This window comes from Mustela erminea, chromosome 5 (assembly GCF_009829155.1).
Source record: "Mustela erminea isolate mMusErm1 chromosome 5, mMusErm1.Pri, whole genome shotgun sequence".
Classification (NCBI taxonomy): domain Eukaryota; kingdom Metazoa; phylum Chordata; class Mammalia; order Carnivora; family Mustelidae; genus Mustela; species Mustela erminea.
Genome location: NC_045618.1, coordinates 140,121,135 through 140,137,019, shown reverse-complemented (window position 1 = coordinate 140,137,019; position 15,885 = coordinate 140,121,135). Strand labels below are relative to the sequence as shown.

Sequence of the window (15,885 nt, the reverse complement as noted above, 5' to 3'; positions counted from 1 at the left end):
ATAGGTTAGGAAGGGAATGACAATCATTTATGTAGCATGACACTCTCTCATGAAAGGAAGAAATGATATGAAAATGGCTTGGGGCCAATGATGGCTTTGTGAGTCTCAGGACCAAAGACACTGCCTGTGACCGATGAGTCGTACTTCTGAAAGAGCCTCTGGTCCAGCTCTTCCATTGGAAAACTAAAAACACCAGGGACTTTTCAAGATCACACAGTGAGTCTGCTAGAATACAACCTAACCTCTCACTAAGCCCTGTCCCATAGTCTTCTCAACACGAATTATTATTTAGAGATTCAAAAGAATCATTTTGCACATTGAGCCAGACTCTATTTTCTCAGCTTCCAAAAATGCTTCAAGAATTAGCTATGACTCTGGTTTTAGATGAAATGGATAATCAACTTTGCAAATTTTCCTAAAGGTCATAAATTGTACAATGAAACGGAAGAAATGTAGATACTATATTTATAGGTAGGTCCCTACAGCTTAGTCAAGAAGCAGAAACATGATTCTGTAGAAACCCATTGACGCGTGCAGCCGGCTTAATTGGCAAGAGGATCTGGAATCGGAATGCTGAAAATAGTGATGTCTAATTGTGCACCAAGTTCTCATTCAGTCGATGTTTGGGAACCTTCCAGATTTGCAGTTTTCATCCCCTTTTTCTCCCTCCCTTCCCTGGCTATTGTTCCCTCTCATTTCCTTGTATCTGCCATCATGAGAAAGAGACAAGGTGCTGGAAGTGACAATTCCGAATTGGCAGTGCCCTGAAGATATTTTCCCCTTCTAGTCTTAATATGGAGCACTGTCTATCTTGTGAAGTATAATTATGGATTCATGAACTTCACCTGTACTTCTAGTTAAATTCCTAAGATAGTTGGACCCCACAGAGAAGAGGGACAGGCATGTTTGCATGAATGACTTTGGATCTTACATGGTAATGGACATTTGAGTCAGAATGTCCCATTGATCTCTCTTAGATACTGTATCAAGCAAGCAGAGATATTTTCAGTGTTTATATGAGAAAGCAGCATCTCCCTGTGTACACACAAGATTCCTGGGTTTGTGTAGGAATCCTACTGGCTGAGCTAGAGGGGCCCGAGCTCAAGCCCATGAGGAAGACCTAGAGCATATGGTCTACCAATGAGGTACTACGCTTGGTTATCTTAGTCCGTGTTTGGTATGCAAGGATTAGTGATGATTTAAGGTACTGGAAATTATCTAGAAATCTTAATAGAGTCTCCAGGAGAATTTGATCTTATGCTGCTATCCCATATAAAGAAATATAATTACTGTCTGAAATACTTTGTCTCAGTTATTCTGTGAGTCTCTTGAGATTGGAGTATACTTTTTATCTTTAAAATGTTTAAATCTTTAAAGAGTTATCTTTAATTTTTAAAAACAATTTTCATATGGCCATCACCTTGCACACTGCCTGGCATTTATAGGCATCTAACAAATATTGGATAAATAAACGCATGAAGCTAAAAATCAATCAAACACGAAGACACTAGTTTCCATAGGAAGGATTCCGACCTCTGATCATTTGAAACAGTCCTCTGCTATGCTCCTGTTTATTTTCTCAAATGATTTTTGCATCTGCACATCCTAAGTATGGTTTAGTTCATTCAACCTTTCAATCTAAATATCCAAATTAAATCTCCAAGGGCCATCGTGAAAGTTAATATATTTATTGAGAGGAATGTCCTGCAAGTTACTGTAGTATTTTATTTGGATTGAAGGCAGATAACTATAAATAACTGCTGGAAATAATTTTATTAAGCTGTGGAGCACATACTGTGTGGCAGATGTCATCCTGGGCCTTTTCCTATACATCATTTAATCATCCCTTAGCTACGCATGTAATGTCAACCCTATTCCACTGCCTGACGTCTACTTCCAGAACGAAGGGCCACGTCCAAGGTCATTCAGATACTGAGGGAACTAGAATTTGAATCCGTGTGTGTCATTCTTTGCTACCGCATATCAATATAAAGATGAAATATCATTTTAAAAATAACTCAAGATTCCTGAGGATCAATCATGAGTGTACCGTATTTACCCAGCCACTCCGTCAAAGAATGCCATTTATCAAGAAACTACTTCACGAGAACTTTAACAATTTAGCTTCTCGAGTGATTGATTTCAGAGTTGACTCTCATTAGATACTTGCAGGCTATGTTTAGCAAAATGGATTATGTAATCCATTTTTTTGAACTGAATTTTTATTATCAAATATATTTTCTAGTCAACGAGTCATGATTGAACTTTTTGATGGCTCCAACTTCAAAACTACATCTTACATAATTCTGAAATCCGGCACTAAAAATATGTTGAGAAATATAAATTAGCATTTCTAGAGGGAAGAATGATGTGTGCTATTCAAGTGTTCTCTGGAAGACGGTGAAGTGTAGGGCTAATGTGGTATAATCATTCTGACACTTCACCATCGTAGGCTTGCAAAGTCCGTTTATGTCTTCAAGCCTCAGTGTTCCCGCCTGTAAGCTGGGGACGACAAAACACAAATCTGTTTAAATTGCTTGTCAAATTTGCCATGAGGGCACAGAGAGAGCAGCTCTGAAAAGGCATTGTAAAACTCCAAAGTGAATGCAAGCTCTAGAAGGACGTCATGGTGCCCTGGGTCCAATCTCTTTCCCACACTGGCGAGAACAGGCTAAACGTGGACCAGAAGAACAGTCACCAGTACTTCATAAAGAGCCGATGCACGCCCGTCAGTAATTTTGAAGGAGTTCTTCTAGATAATGCTGCCACTACCGATCCATCATTTGTTACGAACTTATCGTTTTCAACTGTTGTGGCCACTGGTCTTCCCTCTCAACCTGAGAAAGGTACAGAATCTTTATTGAAAACTATTACAGTTATTAACATCATCATAATTACCTTATAGTGATTAAGATGATCATAATTATATTTTCAGTCTGTCTTCTGTTTAAAACACAGTCTACGTGGGAGAGAGCCCCCACCGTGCCTTTGCAACAGTCAGGAGTGTACCATCCTAACCTGGCATCCTTCCAGCCCGGGTAATTGCATTCTGCTCACCAAAAACTCCCTGTACTTTTCCCTGGAGAAGGTCTCCCTCATTTCCTGCTCAAAACCAGCTGTGCTGTGGGGCTGGCAAGCAGCTGCCGTGTCGCTACCCGGAGGTGACTGTGTTTCAACACGGGTAGGAACAAGGCTTGGATATTTCTGTGGCCAAGGTGCCAGAGGAAATCAAGGGAGTATTAGGGCATTTTTCTCTTGCTAGTAAATAAATAAATAAATAAATAAAATTTTAAAAAAACTAAACAAAACAAAAGTTCTCAATAATACTTATCAGTAGATGCTATAATTCAGGGTTAGTGGGAAGAGGGAAACATGGCTTCATTTTTGCATGTATTTTAAAGTAAAAAAAAAAAAAAATCTCCTCGTTACATAAGATCATGTACCTCAAGCTGCCACATCTCCAATCAGGGAACAAACAGTCTATTTTATTTTAATTGTTCATAGTTAAGGATGACCTATTGTGCCTCCTAATTAATTACTGAGTTTCTTGTAAGATTCTCTAGTTTAGAGCTAAATTTGATATAAAATCTGGACCTCTTTCTGAACTATGATCTTGCAGATGTATTTTTGAATAAGAACATGATTCTGTTTACATGATGTTTAGTGAAAGGGACAATGTGGATGTTTGTGGCTTCATGTGGGCCTCCCATAAAACCCCATGCAGAAGATGAAACATGACACCCGCTTTGTAATCTATCCAAGACTCCTACCCAGAGTCCATACGTTTCATATGTATGTAATCAACTTTTATTGGTTCTTGAATTACATTCTGCTAGCACAGAACTCCCCTTTGCCAATTTGAACACAATAACAGAGCTTGGAAGTGTCATTAATAAAAGGCAGTGTGGCTTGAGCACAGTGAAACATTTATAAAAACTCTTGCTTTAAGGCTTCTTTTGGTGAAAGCGAAGCTTTAGAAAAAATACTTCACAGAAAAATAAGTCACCAAAATTAGAACCTCCACAGACTAAAAAGTAAGCAAGTGTTGATTCATTCGTTCCCACCTTTACAAAGTGCTTCCTGTCTCAAGGGCAGAGTTGAAACATGCATGCCCTGGATCTGGCCATAAGGAACTCACATGCGTGAACCAGCCCTAGCAGGTGAGAGATGGTGGAGTGTTATCATCTGAGAGTAAAGCATGTGGCTACAGAGGAATATTTCTAGAAGCAGATGAATACGTCATGATCCAAGACCAGAAATTGCCATTACCCTGCATACTCAGGAACTCTTATCAGGCTAGAGGAGACAAGTCATCCCTTTTATCTGGACTCCTACAAACCAAGTTCAAAAAGCTAGATGTATAGCTACCAAAATGTTAACTGAATCAGTTTCAGTGAGAAACTGACCTGACAGTGACAAAATCCTCACGTTGACCAAAATATTTACTCCCCATAGGCAGCTACACCAAGAAAGTCACTGAAGCTCAAAGGTTGCTAGGCAAGCATGGCCCTGGGTGGTAAGCGGTGAGTGGTGGTTCTGACATCTGGCCAGGACAGCCTCACACCTGTATCACCACCAAGAAAAGCTCTTGGCCAAAGACTGCTTTTGCTGGGACAGTTCTTATGAGCACCACCAGGTCTAGTTGGCTGACTTCCCAGTTCTATGTCTTGGGCTGCTCTCCTGTCAGCTAATCAAGAAAGTTTTTTCCTAATAAACAGGACAAAGGCAACCAGGAACCCACTTCCTAAATCCTAACTTCATTCCAGTCCTGATTCTCAGACAGTATTGCTGATTCCTTGATTTGGGTTTGAGCCATACCCAAACTCCAGAGTATACTTAGGGTTTGCTGGGTTTGCACTCACAGACAGCTACTCTACCCGTTGTATGTGGATATGGTGATTTTAATTCTCAGAGACAAATCTTGATCCCAGGATTAGGGAGCACTGTGATCTCCAGAAAAAAAATAAATTTCTGTGTAACCTGAACCTCATTAATTACACAAACCACGAGCACACACCCTTGTGCCTGTAGTGTACTTTATTATGTTCCGTTGGCTCTGGCTCTTCCTTCTTGGTCCACACATGGAATTTCTCAGGCAGTCGCACCCCCTTGGCTTCTCTTGCACCTGTGACAATTTCATCACATGGTCCTTCCTTGCATCTGCCTCTTCTTGGCTATCCCATTGCTGTCATTATGAATCTGTTCCTGGCTACTTCCAGACTGACCTACCATAGACATTGTATGGCTGCAGGTTCAAGGCCCCACTGCATACAGCTCTGCATTGCCCCCCAAACCCTATGGGAGGTTGCTGTCTTCAGCCTGACTCAAAGATGCTCCCATGGGACCACTAATTGCCTGTGACAGCAGAGTACATCATGCCATGTCTGAGGATCAGCGTTCCAGGAGCCTGATGAAACCACTTCAATGCTCTGAACTTGGTTCTTGAATGCTAAGCTAGAAAAGCTAGTGCCTCTCTCCTAGAGTGGCTGAGAGAATCACAAGAATTAGATTCTGTAGCACAACTGCAAGGGCCTTGCACAGCTTTCCCTGTCTTCTGTTACTCACTTCCTGGCTTGCATCCCATTTCTAAGGCAGACTAAGGCCGCCCTTCCTCCCTGCCTGTGGGAACATTTCAGAGTCCAGACCTGTCCCTAGTTCGCTCTTACCATCTCTCCTGCTTTTAGGTGAATTGGAGTGAATCCCATGCCTTTAAGAAGGATCAGAAAAAGTGAAATCCTTTAGTCAAGGAGATTAATGACAAACCATGGGAGCCCTAAAATTCTGGAAAAACCTGGCTTTGATTCTGTAGGCAATGGGAACCCTGTAAGGTTTGAAGGATAAGTAATAATACATTATGATACTTTCTAAGGATTATCTCTCCCATAAAAATGGACATACAAAGGGCCATAAAAAAACTCAAGAGACATGTACACCTCTGGAAATTGTTCTGGGCATGCCAAAGGGACAATGCTGGCTTGGGATACTACCTACCACTGTTCAAATCCTCCAGCCAGACCCCTACTCTAGCTAAGATTGACGCGAGCGAGAGTCAAGTTCTATCCCACCTCCCATTCTAGTTGTTTCTCCTTTTTCTCTTCCTTTCTGCTTCCTATTTGCCAGTGTTTTGTTCTTTATAGAGAAGGGTATTCTTATCCGCCATTTTTACTTCTCACTCTTGGAAATAAATGAGACAGGTGTGATACCCCTAATCTATAGACTATGAAACTGAAGTTCAGATAAGCCTTGTAACTTGTCTGAGGTCATGCACCTGGTAAATGAAGATCTATGACCTGAACTTTAGTCTTCTCACCCTAAGATTCGTGGTCTTCCTTCAACAAGAGTGCTTTTATCACCTTGCACTCAGCTGACCACAAACGTTCCAAATTTTAAGCACTCTTGCAACTGACAAGTTTAGGACAAAACCTCAAAACACTGAAAGAAAATAAAACAATATTTTATTTAATTGATTCAGTAGACGTTGTAATGTATTTCTGTGTAACTCACAAATTCATTAGATCTTCGTTTTCAAAGGGAGATACAGAAACCCCTTTTTTTCTGGAAGAATTCTTGAATTCCCAACGTTTCATACCCATGAGTTCCATATATGTGTACGGCAGGAACACAGGCATTCTCTCCTAAACATTCTGGCTTGAAGAGCTAATTAATATCACTCTTCTTTCCAAGATGAGATCTCAACGGCAACAGATCTACCTCACCATGAGAGTAGTCTTCTTCAGAATAATTACTCTCCACTTACTACATTAAATCCCTCTTATAACTTTTCCCTGTTGTTGCACCATGTTCTGGCTTTTATTCAGAAGAGCGATTGTCCATCGGTGCTAAGGATACTTCATTAAGAATGCATGACACCACTCATCACTCCTTACACTGGGATCTTCTGAAACTTTCACTGGAGCCCATGATTGGAATCCAAAGAGGAATCACCATTGCTTTCTCATCTGAAGGGCAAGAAGGGTTAGGGAAATGAAAGAGAAGAAAGATTATCAAGTCTTTGGGGGCAAATCTTATATGGAAGTAGGATTTTTAGTCAAAGGGACCCCAAATTTCTTATTATCCATTTTATTTCCAAGGTGGCAAAATAATTTCCAGGAGAAGTAATATACCCTGAATCATGAAGCTGATCAGCAGAAGTTGGGGATATCCTTCCCTGCATGTTCTGCCTCAGAGGGCCGAGGCTCTCTCACTGGTCTTGTTGTTTCAAACCAGTGATGCTCATGTACCCCAAAAATACTCTCCGCCTCATTGTCCCCTCCTCCTAGAATGTTCTTTCCCCTTTATGCAGGGAAAGAACTCTCTTTGGTCAGGTCAGTAACTAATGGCCACCTCCTCAGAGACACCCTCACTGACCATAACTTTCTGAAATAGATTCCCTCCTCAGTGGCTCTCCCCTCACCCTGCCTTATACTCCTCTGTAGACCCTTTCGACACCTGAAAATGTACTTTAAACTTGTTTGTTACTTCTTGGCTTTCACAGTAGGAGAGATTTTTGTATAAAGTAAGTATTCAGTATTTGGCCGGTGAGGGCTGCAGGGTTTAGTGGTTGAATAGAGAGTGTCATGTGGTGAAATTGCAAGAATCACAAGATTGTATTCAACTCATGTAAAGCACTTAAAAATAGGAAGCCTCTGTTTGATTTAGTTTGGTTTCCCCACAACGTTCTTGCAAAGCAGGTACTTAAAAATAAGTATCTATGACCAGGAAGAGTGGCTTTGGGTTTCCAGCCATGTGTCTTACCAAATCTCCCTGTGGTCCCCCAAAAGCTCAGTTGCCTTGCAAAAGCCAAACATCTTGGCACCAGTTACTGTGGTAACTGTGAAGAGTCAAATGCCAAGGCCCCTCCAAAATTCCCTGAGGATTTTCTCTGATGTCTCTTAATGGGCGGGAAAATATTATTCTGCCAGTGAGGGCTGGAGGATCCCAAAGCTGAATTAGGAGTGTGGACATAGCAAAAGGAGTATTGAACATGAAGTGGTAGGGTGGCCCTCAAAATGCCAGTGGTCGGGCTGGTTCTTCAGAAGGGAAAGATGGAAGACAATTGAGAATGGCTCACTGATGGGATGAAAGAGGCTTCCTCTCTTCTGTTCTGTCTACATCCCCATATGTATGTAATGGTCTGGTAAGTCACCATAATATGTTAACAAGTCTGCTACTGAGTTGCAACAGATAGAAGAAGACCTTTACTTCGACCTGGGTCTGCCTTGGCTCATGCCTCATGCTTACTGAGCTGACTTCCTCTTCTGCAAAATGGCAGCAATCGCTCTTGTCCCGTCCAAATGAGAAGTGTTGGGGCCTGGGGAGCTGACTTGCCTAAATACCTCTTAGGTCATGAAGTCCTACACAAATATACAGCTCCAATTATCTGCCACAAAGTCTCAGTAAATGGTGTCTTGCTTTGTTTGGTTTAGTTGTTCAGGACAAAATGTTTGTCCTGATCTTGCATTCTGAGAGCTCACAGGAATTTTAAATTTAATTTGATTTCTCTGATTCTGGCTTTCCCTCCGCTTCCTATTTCAAGAGTGAAACTAAAGGAGGATCCATTTCTCTTTGGTTTCAGGTTCTAACGATGGGATTTTTTTCCCCCTTTTTTCTTTTCTTTTCTTTCTTTCTTTTTTTTTTTTTTTTGCATTCTGATTGCAAGCACAGCTTAACAAAGCCATATTTAAATGCAGGGAAATGTCACTTACATGTTAAAAAGCTCACAGATTCAAGTCAGTCTCTGCTGAATCTTTGAAGATGTTGTTTAATAAAAACCAAGAGATCTTTCTGACGCTGTCCAACAAAACTCTGGTAGATTTGTTCTGTGCATATTTTTGACAATAGTGATAAAAAAGTGGAGGGGGGGAGAGACAGGGTGCATCACAACAATCATTTTTCATTATAGTCAGATACCCTCCAGCTTCAGTGCAACACAGTCGATCCGCAAAGATTGGGTATTAATTATGAAGGTGCACTTCAATTTATCAGCCAAGGATATCAAACAGGCCAAACACCACAGCCTCTCCTATAATTTATCTCTTCCTTGTAGGGAGGCAGATAGCAACGATTTGCAAATTGCCTCCTCTGCAAAAAGAAGGGAGAAAAACATACACACACAACACACAATTAAAAGCAGATAAGCATCAGGCGATGTGTCACATTTTCAGCAGAAAGCCAAAAGTGGAGGTCTTAATCTCCGGGGTTGGTTTGCTTCGAGTACTCACTGATACTTCCCTTGATGTGACTACTTAACTCCTATTAAAATTAATAGGGGTCAGGCTTGATCATCAAGGGAGAGAGGGCCTCCTGGCGCGTATAGGCTTCAAGTAATAAGGATTTGGTGATTACTATATTATTTGTCTGTTCATTTTCAGATTATCTTGTAAGTGTATGCTCTTTGTGATCTTTGGTCCAATTATAAAGAATAACATGTCGTGTAGGATCTATTTTTATTAAAGCAGCTTTCTTCCCTTAAGAAGCATATAATTTGAGAGGGCATATTGACAGGATCTTAATACATAGAGCTCAAAACTTATTTGTTCCCCAAAGAAGTCATGTTAGTTACTGTCTCTAACCTAGGCATACTTTTGTGAGAACCTGGACCCAAAGATTTGAAGAGTATCAAATCATAGAAAAACCCAGTGGTTTTTCTGGTTTAGTAGAAGGAGAGAGTATGTTTGCTCCAATCTGTGATCCCATCTCAGAGCCAAATGCAAAATCCACGACAACAATAATTATCAAACTTCTTTGAGACTCCATTTACTCTTCTGTTAAATGGGTATAAAATCACCAGCTTCAATGCTCTGTGGGAAAAAAAGAGCACATTTGAGTACTGAGTGTCGTATGTAACTTATAAATCATTGAATTCTATACCTGAAACTGATATTGCACTGTATGTTCACTAGTGAAATTTTAAATTTAAAAGAAACACTTATTTTGATAAGTGCAACTCTGATACATGGCTGGTGGAATTATAAAATGGTATAACCACTTTAGAAAACAGTTTGGCAGCTTCTTATAAAGTTCAATGTGCCCCTATCCTATGAAGTAGCAATTCTACTCCTAGATATTTACCGAAAATTAAAAATATGTATGAAAATGAAAAGATCATGTTGAACTTTTTTTTTAACGGTTTTAAAAAAGATTTTATTTATTTACTTGAATGAAATAGAGAGAGCACGAGCAAGAGGGAGGGACAGAAGAAGAAGGAGAAAGAGACTCCCCCACTGAGCAGGGAGCCCAATGCGGGACTCCATCCCAGGACCCCAGAATCGTGATCTGAGCTGACGGCAGACTCTTAACCAACTGACCCACCCAGGCGTCCTCCAACAAAGACCATGTTTATAAAACCACCCAGAATGAGGAGCTGCAGCAAACATGACAAGAGTTACCGAACATTACAGTGTCTGATCCGTGCATGGCAGAGAATCAAGGAGAATGAGAGAGTCAGAGTCCATTTTCCGTGTTCTGAAGTATTGCCAACTGAATTCTGTGCATTAAAGAAATGAGAACAACAAAAACAATGCACATAAATAACGTTGGCAGCGTAAGAGACCTTTTAAAGGTACAGCGACAAAGAGGGCATTCCTTTGAAACCAAGATGTTTGCCGTCATGAAAAATCATGCTGCACACCTCTCATTGTTCTCACTTCACTGCCGAGGGTGAAAGCCACGTCTCCAACCTCCTCCGATCTACAGGTAAGCATTCAGGAGCCTCTGAGATATGCTTTCGGGGCAGCTGAGTGCCGTGAATAGGATCAGTCGCTCACAGAGGAAGCAATGATGGAGAAAGGAGTGATGAGATGGAGACTTTTCAAACTTTTTTGTGCAGATAAAAATGCTGTGCTCTGACCTATGGAACGAGAGAAAAGACTTGCAAAACCTGTGTTTGACGAGCGGCTAATATTTCACATGTATATGGAACTCCTACAACTCAACAGAAAAAAAAAATAATAACTGATTTAAAAAACGGAGAGAGGGCTTGAATACACATTTCTCCAAAGAATATGCACAAATGACCAACAGTTGTGGGGAAAGGTGTTCAATATCTCTCATCCTCAGGAAATGCAGATCAAAACCACAAGAATTCACTTATCATCATGAGCACTGAGTACGGTATGGAAGTGTTAAAACACTATAGTTTACGCCTGAGACTAATGTCATGCTGTATGTTAACTATACTGAAATTAAAATTTCTAAGACAGGTAAAATAAAAAACCACATTGAGATATTCCCCCTCACACTTGTTAGAATAGCTAGTATCAAAAAGAGAAGAACTAAATGTAGAAACTTGTCCAGTCACTCTGTTGTACACCTGAAACTAGTATAATATTTTATGTTAACTATACTAATACAGAGATTGCCCCTTAAAATTTAAAGTAGAGCTACCACATGAGCCAACAATTTCCCTTCTAGGAATACATTCAGAGAAAATGAAATCAGTATCTCAAAGACACGTCTGTACCCCCTTACTCATTGCCACATTATTCACAATCGCAAAGCCATGGAAACAATCTAAATGCCTGCTTAGAAGAGAAAGAAGGAAGTCCTGCAATTTACACCAACGTGGATGAACCTCGAGGGCCTTCCCAAATGAATGAAGTCAGATAGAGAGAGACAAATACTGTGCGATCTCACTTATGTGTGGATCTTGAATGCATTGAACTCATAGGAACAGAATGGTGGTTGCCAGGGTAAGGGGTAAGGAAGATAGAGGAATATTAGTCAGACAGTACAGACTTCAGTTATGGTATAAATAGATTCTGAGAATCTAGGTAAACCATGATGACTATAGTTAGCAATATTATGTTGTACGTTTGAAAGTTGCCGTGAGAATAGAGCTTTAATGTTTTCACCATAACAACACCAGCAACAAAATAGTAATCATGTGAGGTAAAGGATGTGTTAACAAACCTTACTGTGGTAAATATTTCACAAGATATACACATTTCGATCAAAATGGGTAAAGTACCTCAACGTGAGACAGGAATCCATCAGAATCCTAGAGGAGAACATAGGCAGTAACCTCTTCGATATCAGCCACAGCAGCTTCTTTCAAGATGTGTCTCCAAAGGCAAAGGAAACAAAAGCGAAAATGAACTTTTGGGACTTCATCAAGATCAAAAGCTTCTGCACAGCAAAGGAAACAGTCAATAAAACAAAGAGGCAACCCACGAAATGGGAGAAGATATTTGCAAATGACAGTACAGACAAAAGGTTGATATCCAGGATCTATAATGAACTCCTCAAACTCAACACACACAAAACAGACAATCATATTAAAAAAAATGGGCAGAAGATATGAACAGACACTTCTTCAATGAAGACATACAAATGGCTATCAGACACATGAAAAAATGTTCATCATCACTAGCCCTCAGGGAGATTCAAATTAAAACCACATTGAGATACCACCTTACACCAGTTAGAATGGCCAAAATTAGCAAGACAGGAAACAACATGTGTTGGAGAGGATGTGGAGAAAGGGGAACCCTCTTACACTGTTGGTGGGAATGCAAGTTGCTGCAGCCACTTTGGAAAACAGTGTGGAGATTCCTCAAGAAATTAAAAATAGAGCTTCCCTATGACCCTGCAATTGCACTACTGGGTATTTACCCCAAAGATACAGATGTAGTGAAAAGAAGGGCCATCTGTACCCCAATGTTTATAGCAGCAATGGCCATGGTCGCCAAACTGTGGAAGGAACCAAGATGCCCTTCAACGGATAAATGGATAAGGAAGATGTGGACCATATACACTATGGAGTATTATGCCTCCATCAGAAAGGATGAATACCCAACTTTTGTAGCAACATGGACGGGACTGGAAGAGATTATGCTGAGTGAAATAAGTCAAGCAGAGAGAGTCAATTATCATACGGTTTCACTTATTGTGGAGCATAACAAATAGCATGGAGGACAAGGGGAGATGGAAAGGAGAAGGGAGTTGAGGGAAATTGGAAGGGGAGGTGAACCATGAGAGACTATGGACTCTGAAAAACACTCTGAGGGTTTTGAAGGGGTGGGGGAACAAGGTGGTGGGTATTAGAGAGGGCACAGATTGCATGGAGCACTGGGTGTGGTGCAAAAACAATGAATACTGTTATGCTGAAAAGAAATTAAAAATTAAAAAATTAAAAAATTTAAAAAAAGATATACACATTTTGAATCATCACACCGTATAACTTAAACTTACACAATGCTCTATGTTAATTAGATCTCAGTAAAGCTACGGGGCACCTGGGTGGCTCAATGGGTTAAAGCCTCTGTCTTTGGCTCAGGTCATGATCCCAGGGTCCTGGGATTGAGCCCCAGTTCTGGTTCTCTGCTCAGCGGGGAGCCTGCTTCCTCCTCTTTCTCTGCCTGCCTCTCCGCCTACTTGTGATATCTCTCTCTGTCAAATAAATAAATAAAATTAAAAAAAATCTCAGTAAAGCTGAAAAAATATCAACGAAAATTATGAGAAACAATCAGATCCCCATATCTCTTCTAATAAATACTATGCATATATACTGTTAAACAAAATTATTCCCACTTATATTACTAAATTTTCTATTACTCTCTTTCTTCCCATATATGTCATTGGATCAAGCTTATTATTTTTACTGCTTCAATTTTCCTTAATAAATTTTTGTCTGGCTCAGTTGTCAGTTTCTGAACAATTAAAAATCTCCCACTGTAACTGAAATTTTCTTTTATTATTATTACAGTTCTGCCCATTATATCTTTACATATTTTGAGAGCATATTGGTAGGTACATATAGGTTCAGAATTGTTATAGTTTCCTAAAGAATTGTTTTTGTTTTGATCATTGTTTAATAAAATTATTTTTCCTTAATGTTTTTTCCTCAAAGTCTATTTTTTTAGACTGATATTGCTGTTCTAGCTTTCATTTGTATTGTACCTTTACTGTCTTTTAAAAAAAAAAAAGTTTACTTCCAATATTTCTGTATCATTATCCTTATAAATACACTATAGGTGGAAATTATACTTATGTATTTAGTTAACTTCTTATTTTAAAATAATTGCAAGTTTATAGGCTATTGTAAGAAATCTTCAAGTGAAATTTTATGTACCTTTACCCTGTTTCACCCAATGTATATGTCTTGTAAATCTGCAATACAGTGTCATAACCAGGATATGGACAGTGGTACAGCCAGTGCACAGTGTTCCTATCACCACAGGGATCTCTCATGTTAAACTTTAATTTCCACCCTTATTCCCTGCCTGCTGCTAGCATTACTCAGCCCTTTGCAACTATTCATCTGTTCTCCCTTTCTATAATTTTCTCATCCTGAGAATGCTATATAAATAGGATCATTCTGTAGGCAATCTTTAGGGACTGGCTTTTTTCACTCAGCAAAATTCTTGAGAGATCCGTCCGGGATGTTGTGCGTATCAGTAGTTGGTTCCTTGATAGCCCTGAGTGGTATTAACCCAGTATGTACATATTACAGTTTAACTATTCATGCATCTGGGCAGTTTCTTGTTTCTTAGTACTGTGAGTAAACATGCTATCAACATTTGCGTATAGATATGTGTGTAAACATAAATCTTCCTTTCTCTGGGATAAATTGACCAGGAGAGCAATTGCTGGGTTATATGGTCTTTGTATGTTTAGGTGTTAAAAAATTGCCAAATTGTTTTCCATAGTGACTGTTCCATTTCGCATCCCACAAGCAAGGTATGAGTGATCCCTTATCTCCACATCCTCATTACCATTTGGTTGTGTCACTATCTTTGATGGTAGCCATTCTGATAGTGTGTGGTGATATCTCATTGTGGTTTTGAATCCCATTTCCCTAACGTTAATGATGTTGAACATCTTTGGATGTGCTCATTTGTTCTATGTGTATCTTCTTTAGTGAAATGTCTTTTTGTGTCTTTGAGCATGTCCAATTGGATTATTTGCCTTTTTTTACTATTATGTTGAGTTTTGGAAGTTTTTTATTTTAAAAAATTAAAAATAATTTTTTATCCGATGTGTGGTTTGTAAATATTTTCTCCCACTCTGTAGCTTTTTCTTTTTCATTCACCTGGCAGTATCTTTTGCAAAGCAAAAAGGCTTTTTAATTTTGATGAAGTCCTACTTATCAATTTTTCCCCTTATGGGTCTCACAGTTTATGCTGACTTTAAGAACTCCTTGTCTAGTTCTAGATCCTACAGTTTTCCCCTACATTTTAATTCTCAAGCTTTTATGGTTTTACATAGAAGTCCCTCGTTCATTCTGAGTTAATTTTTGTATGTTACAAAACTTGGGTCAAGGGTTGTGTTTTTGTTTTTGTTGTGTTTTTTTGTTTGTGTTTTGTTGTTTTGTTTTGTTTGTCTTTGGACACCAAATGATTCCAGAACCATTTGTTGAAAAAGTTCTTCTTCCTCCATTGAATTGTTTTTGCAGCTTTTTAAAAAATCCCTGGATATGCTTGTGTAGGTCTATTTCTGAATTCTTTATTCTGTTCCATGAATCTTTGTGTCTTGTCTTTTACAAATAACACACAATTTAATCACTGTAGCTACATAATAAGTCCTGAAATTGGGCAGAAATATTTTTCTTACTTTATTCATTTTTAAATGTTTTAGCTATTCTAGTCCCTCTTCCTTTCCATATAAATTTTAGAATAATCTTGTCCATATCTACCAAGAATATCTTTCTGGGATTTTGATAGAAATGACATTATACCGACATGTCAATATGTAGATAACTGACATCTTTACTCTGTTAAGTCCTCCAATCCATGAACACAGCACGTCTCTCCATTTATTTAAATTTTCTTTGATTTACTTGATCAATATTACATAGTCTTTAGCATATAAGTCCTATACATGTTTTATTAGTTTTGCATATGACTATTTCATTTTTCTGAGGTATTATAAATGGTATTTCACTAT

General features: G+C 39.2%; 1 long non-coding RNA gene across 1 annotated transcript; it reads right to left on the bottom strand.

The window, feature by feature from the left end:
- Positions 1-6,480: 6,480 nt before the first annotated feature.
- Positions 6,481-12,007, bottom strand: LOC116591874. Its single transcript, XR_004286191.1, has 5 exons — positions 11,969-12,007; positions 10,631-10,849; positions 10,389-10,486; positions 8,706-9,800; positions 6,481-6,959 (listed from the first exon to the last, which is right to left on the bottom strand). It is a non-coding gene; the product is annotated as an uncharacterized LOC116591874 (long non-coding RNA).
- Between the last annotated feature and the right edge of the window lie 3,878 nt (positions 12,008-15,885).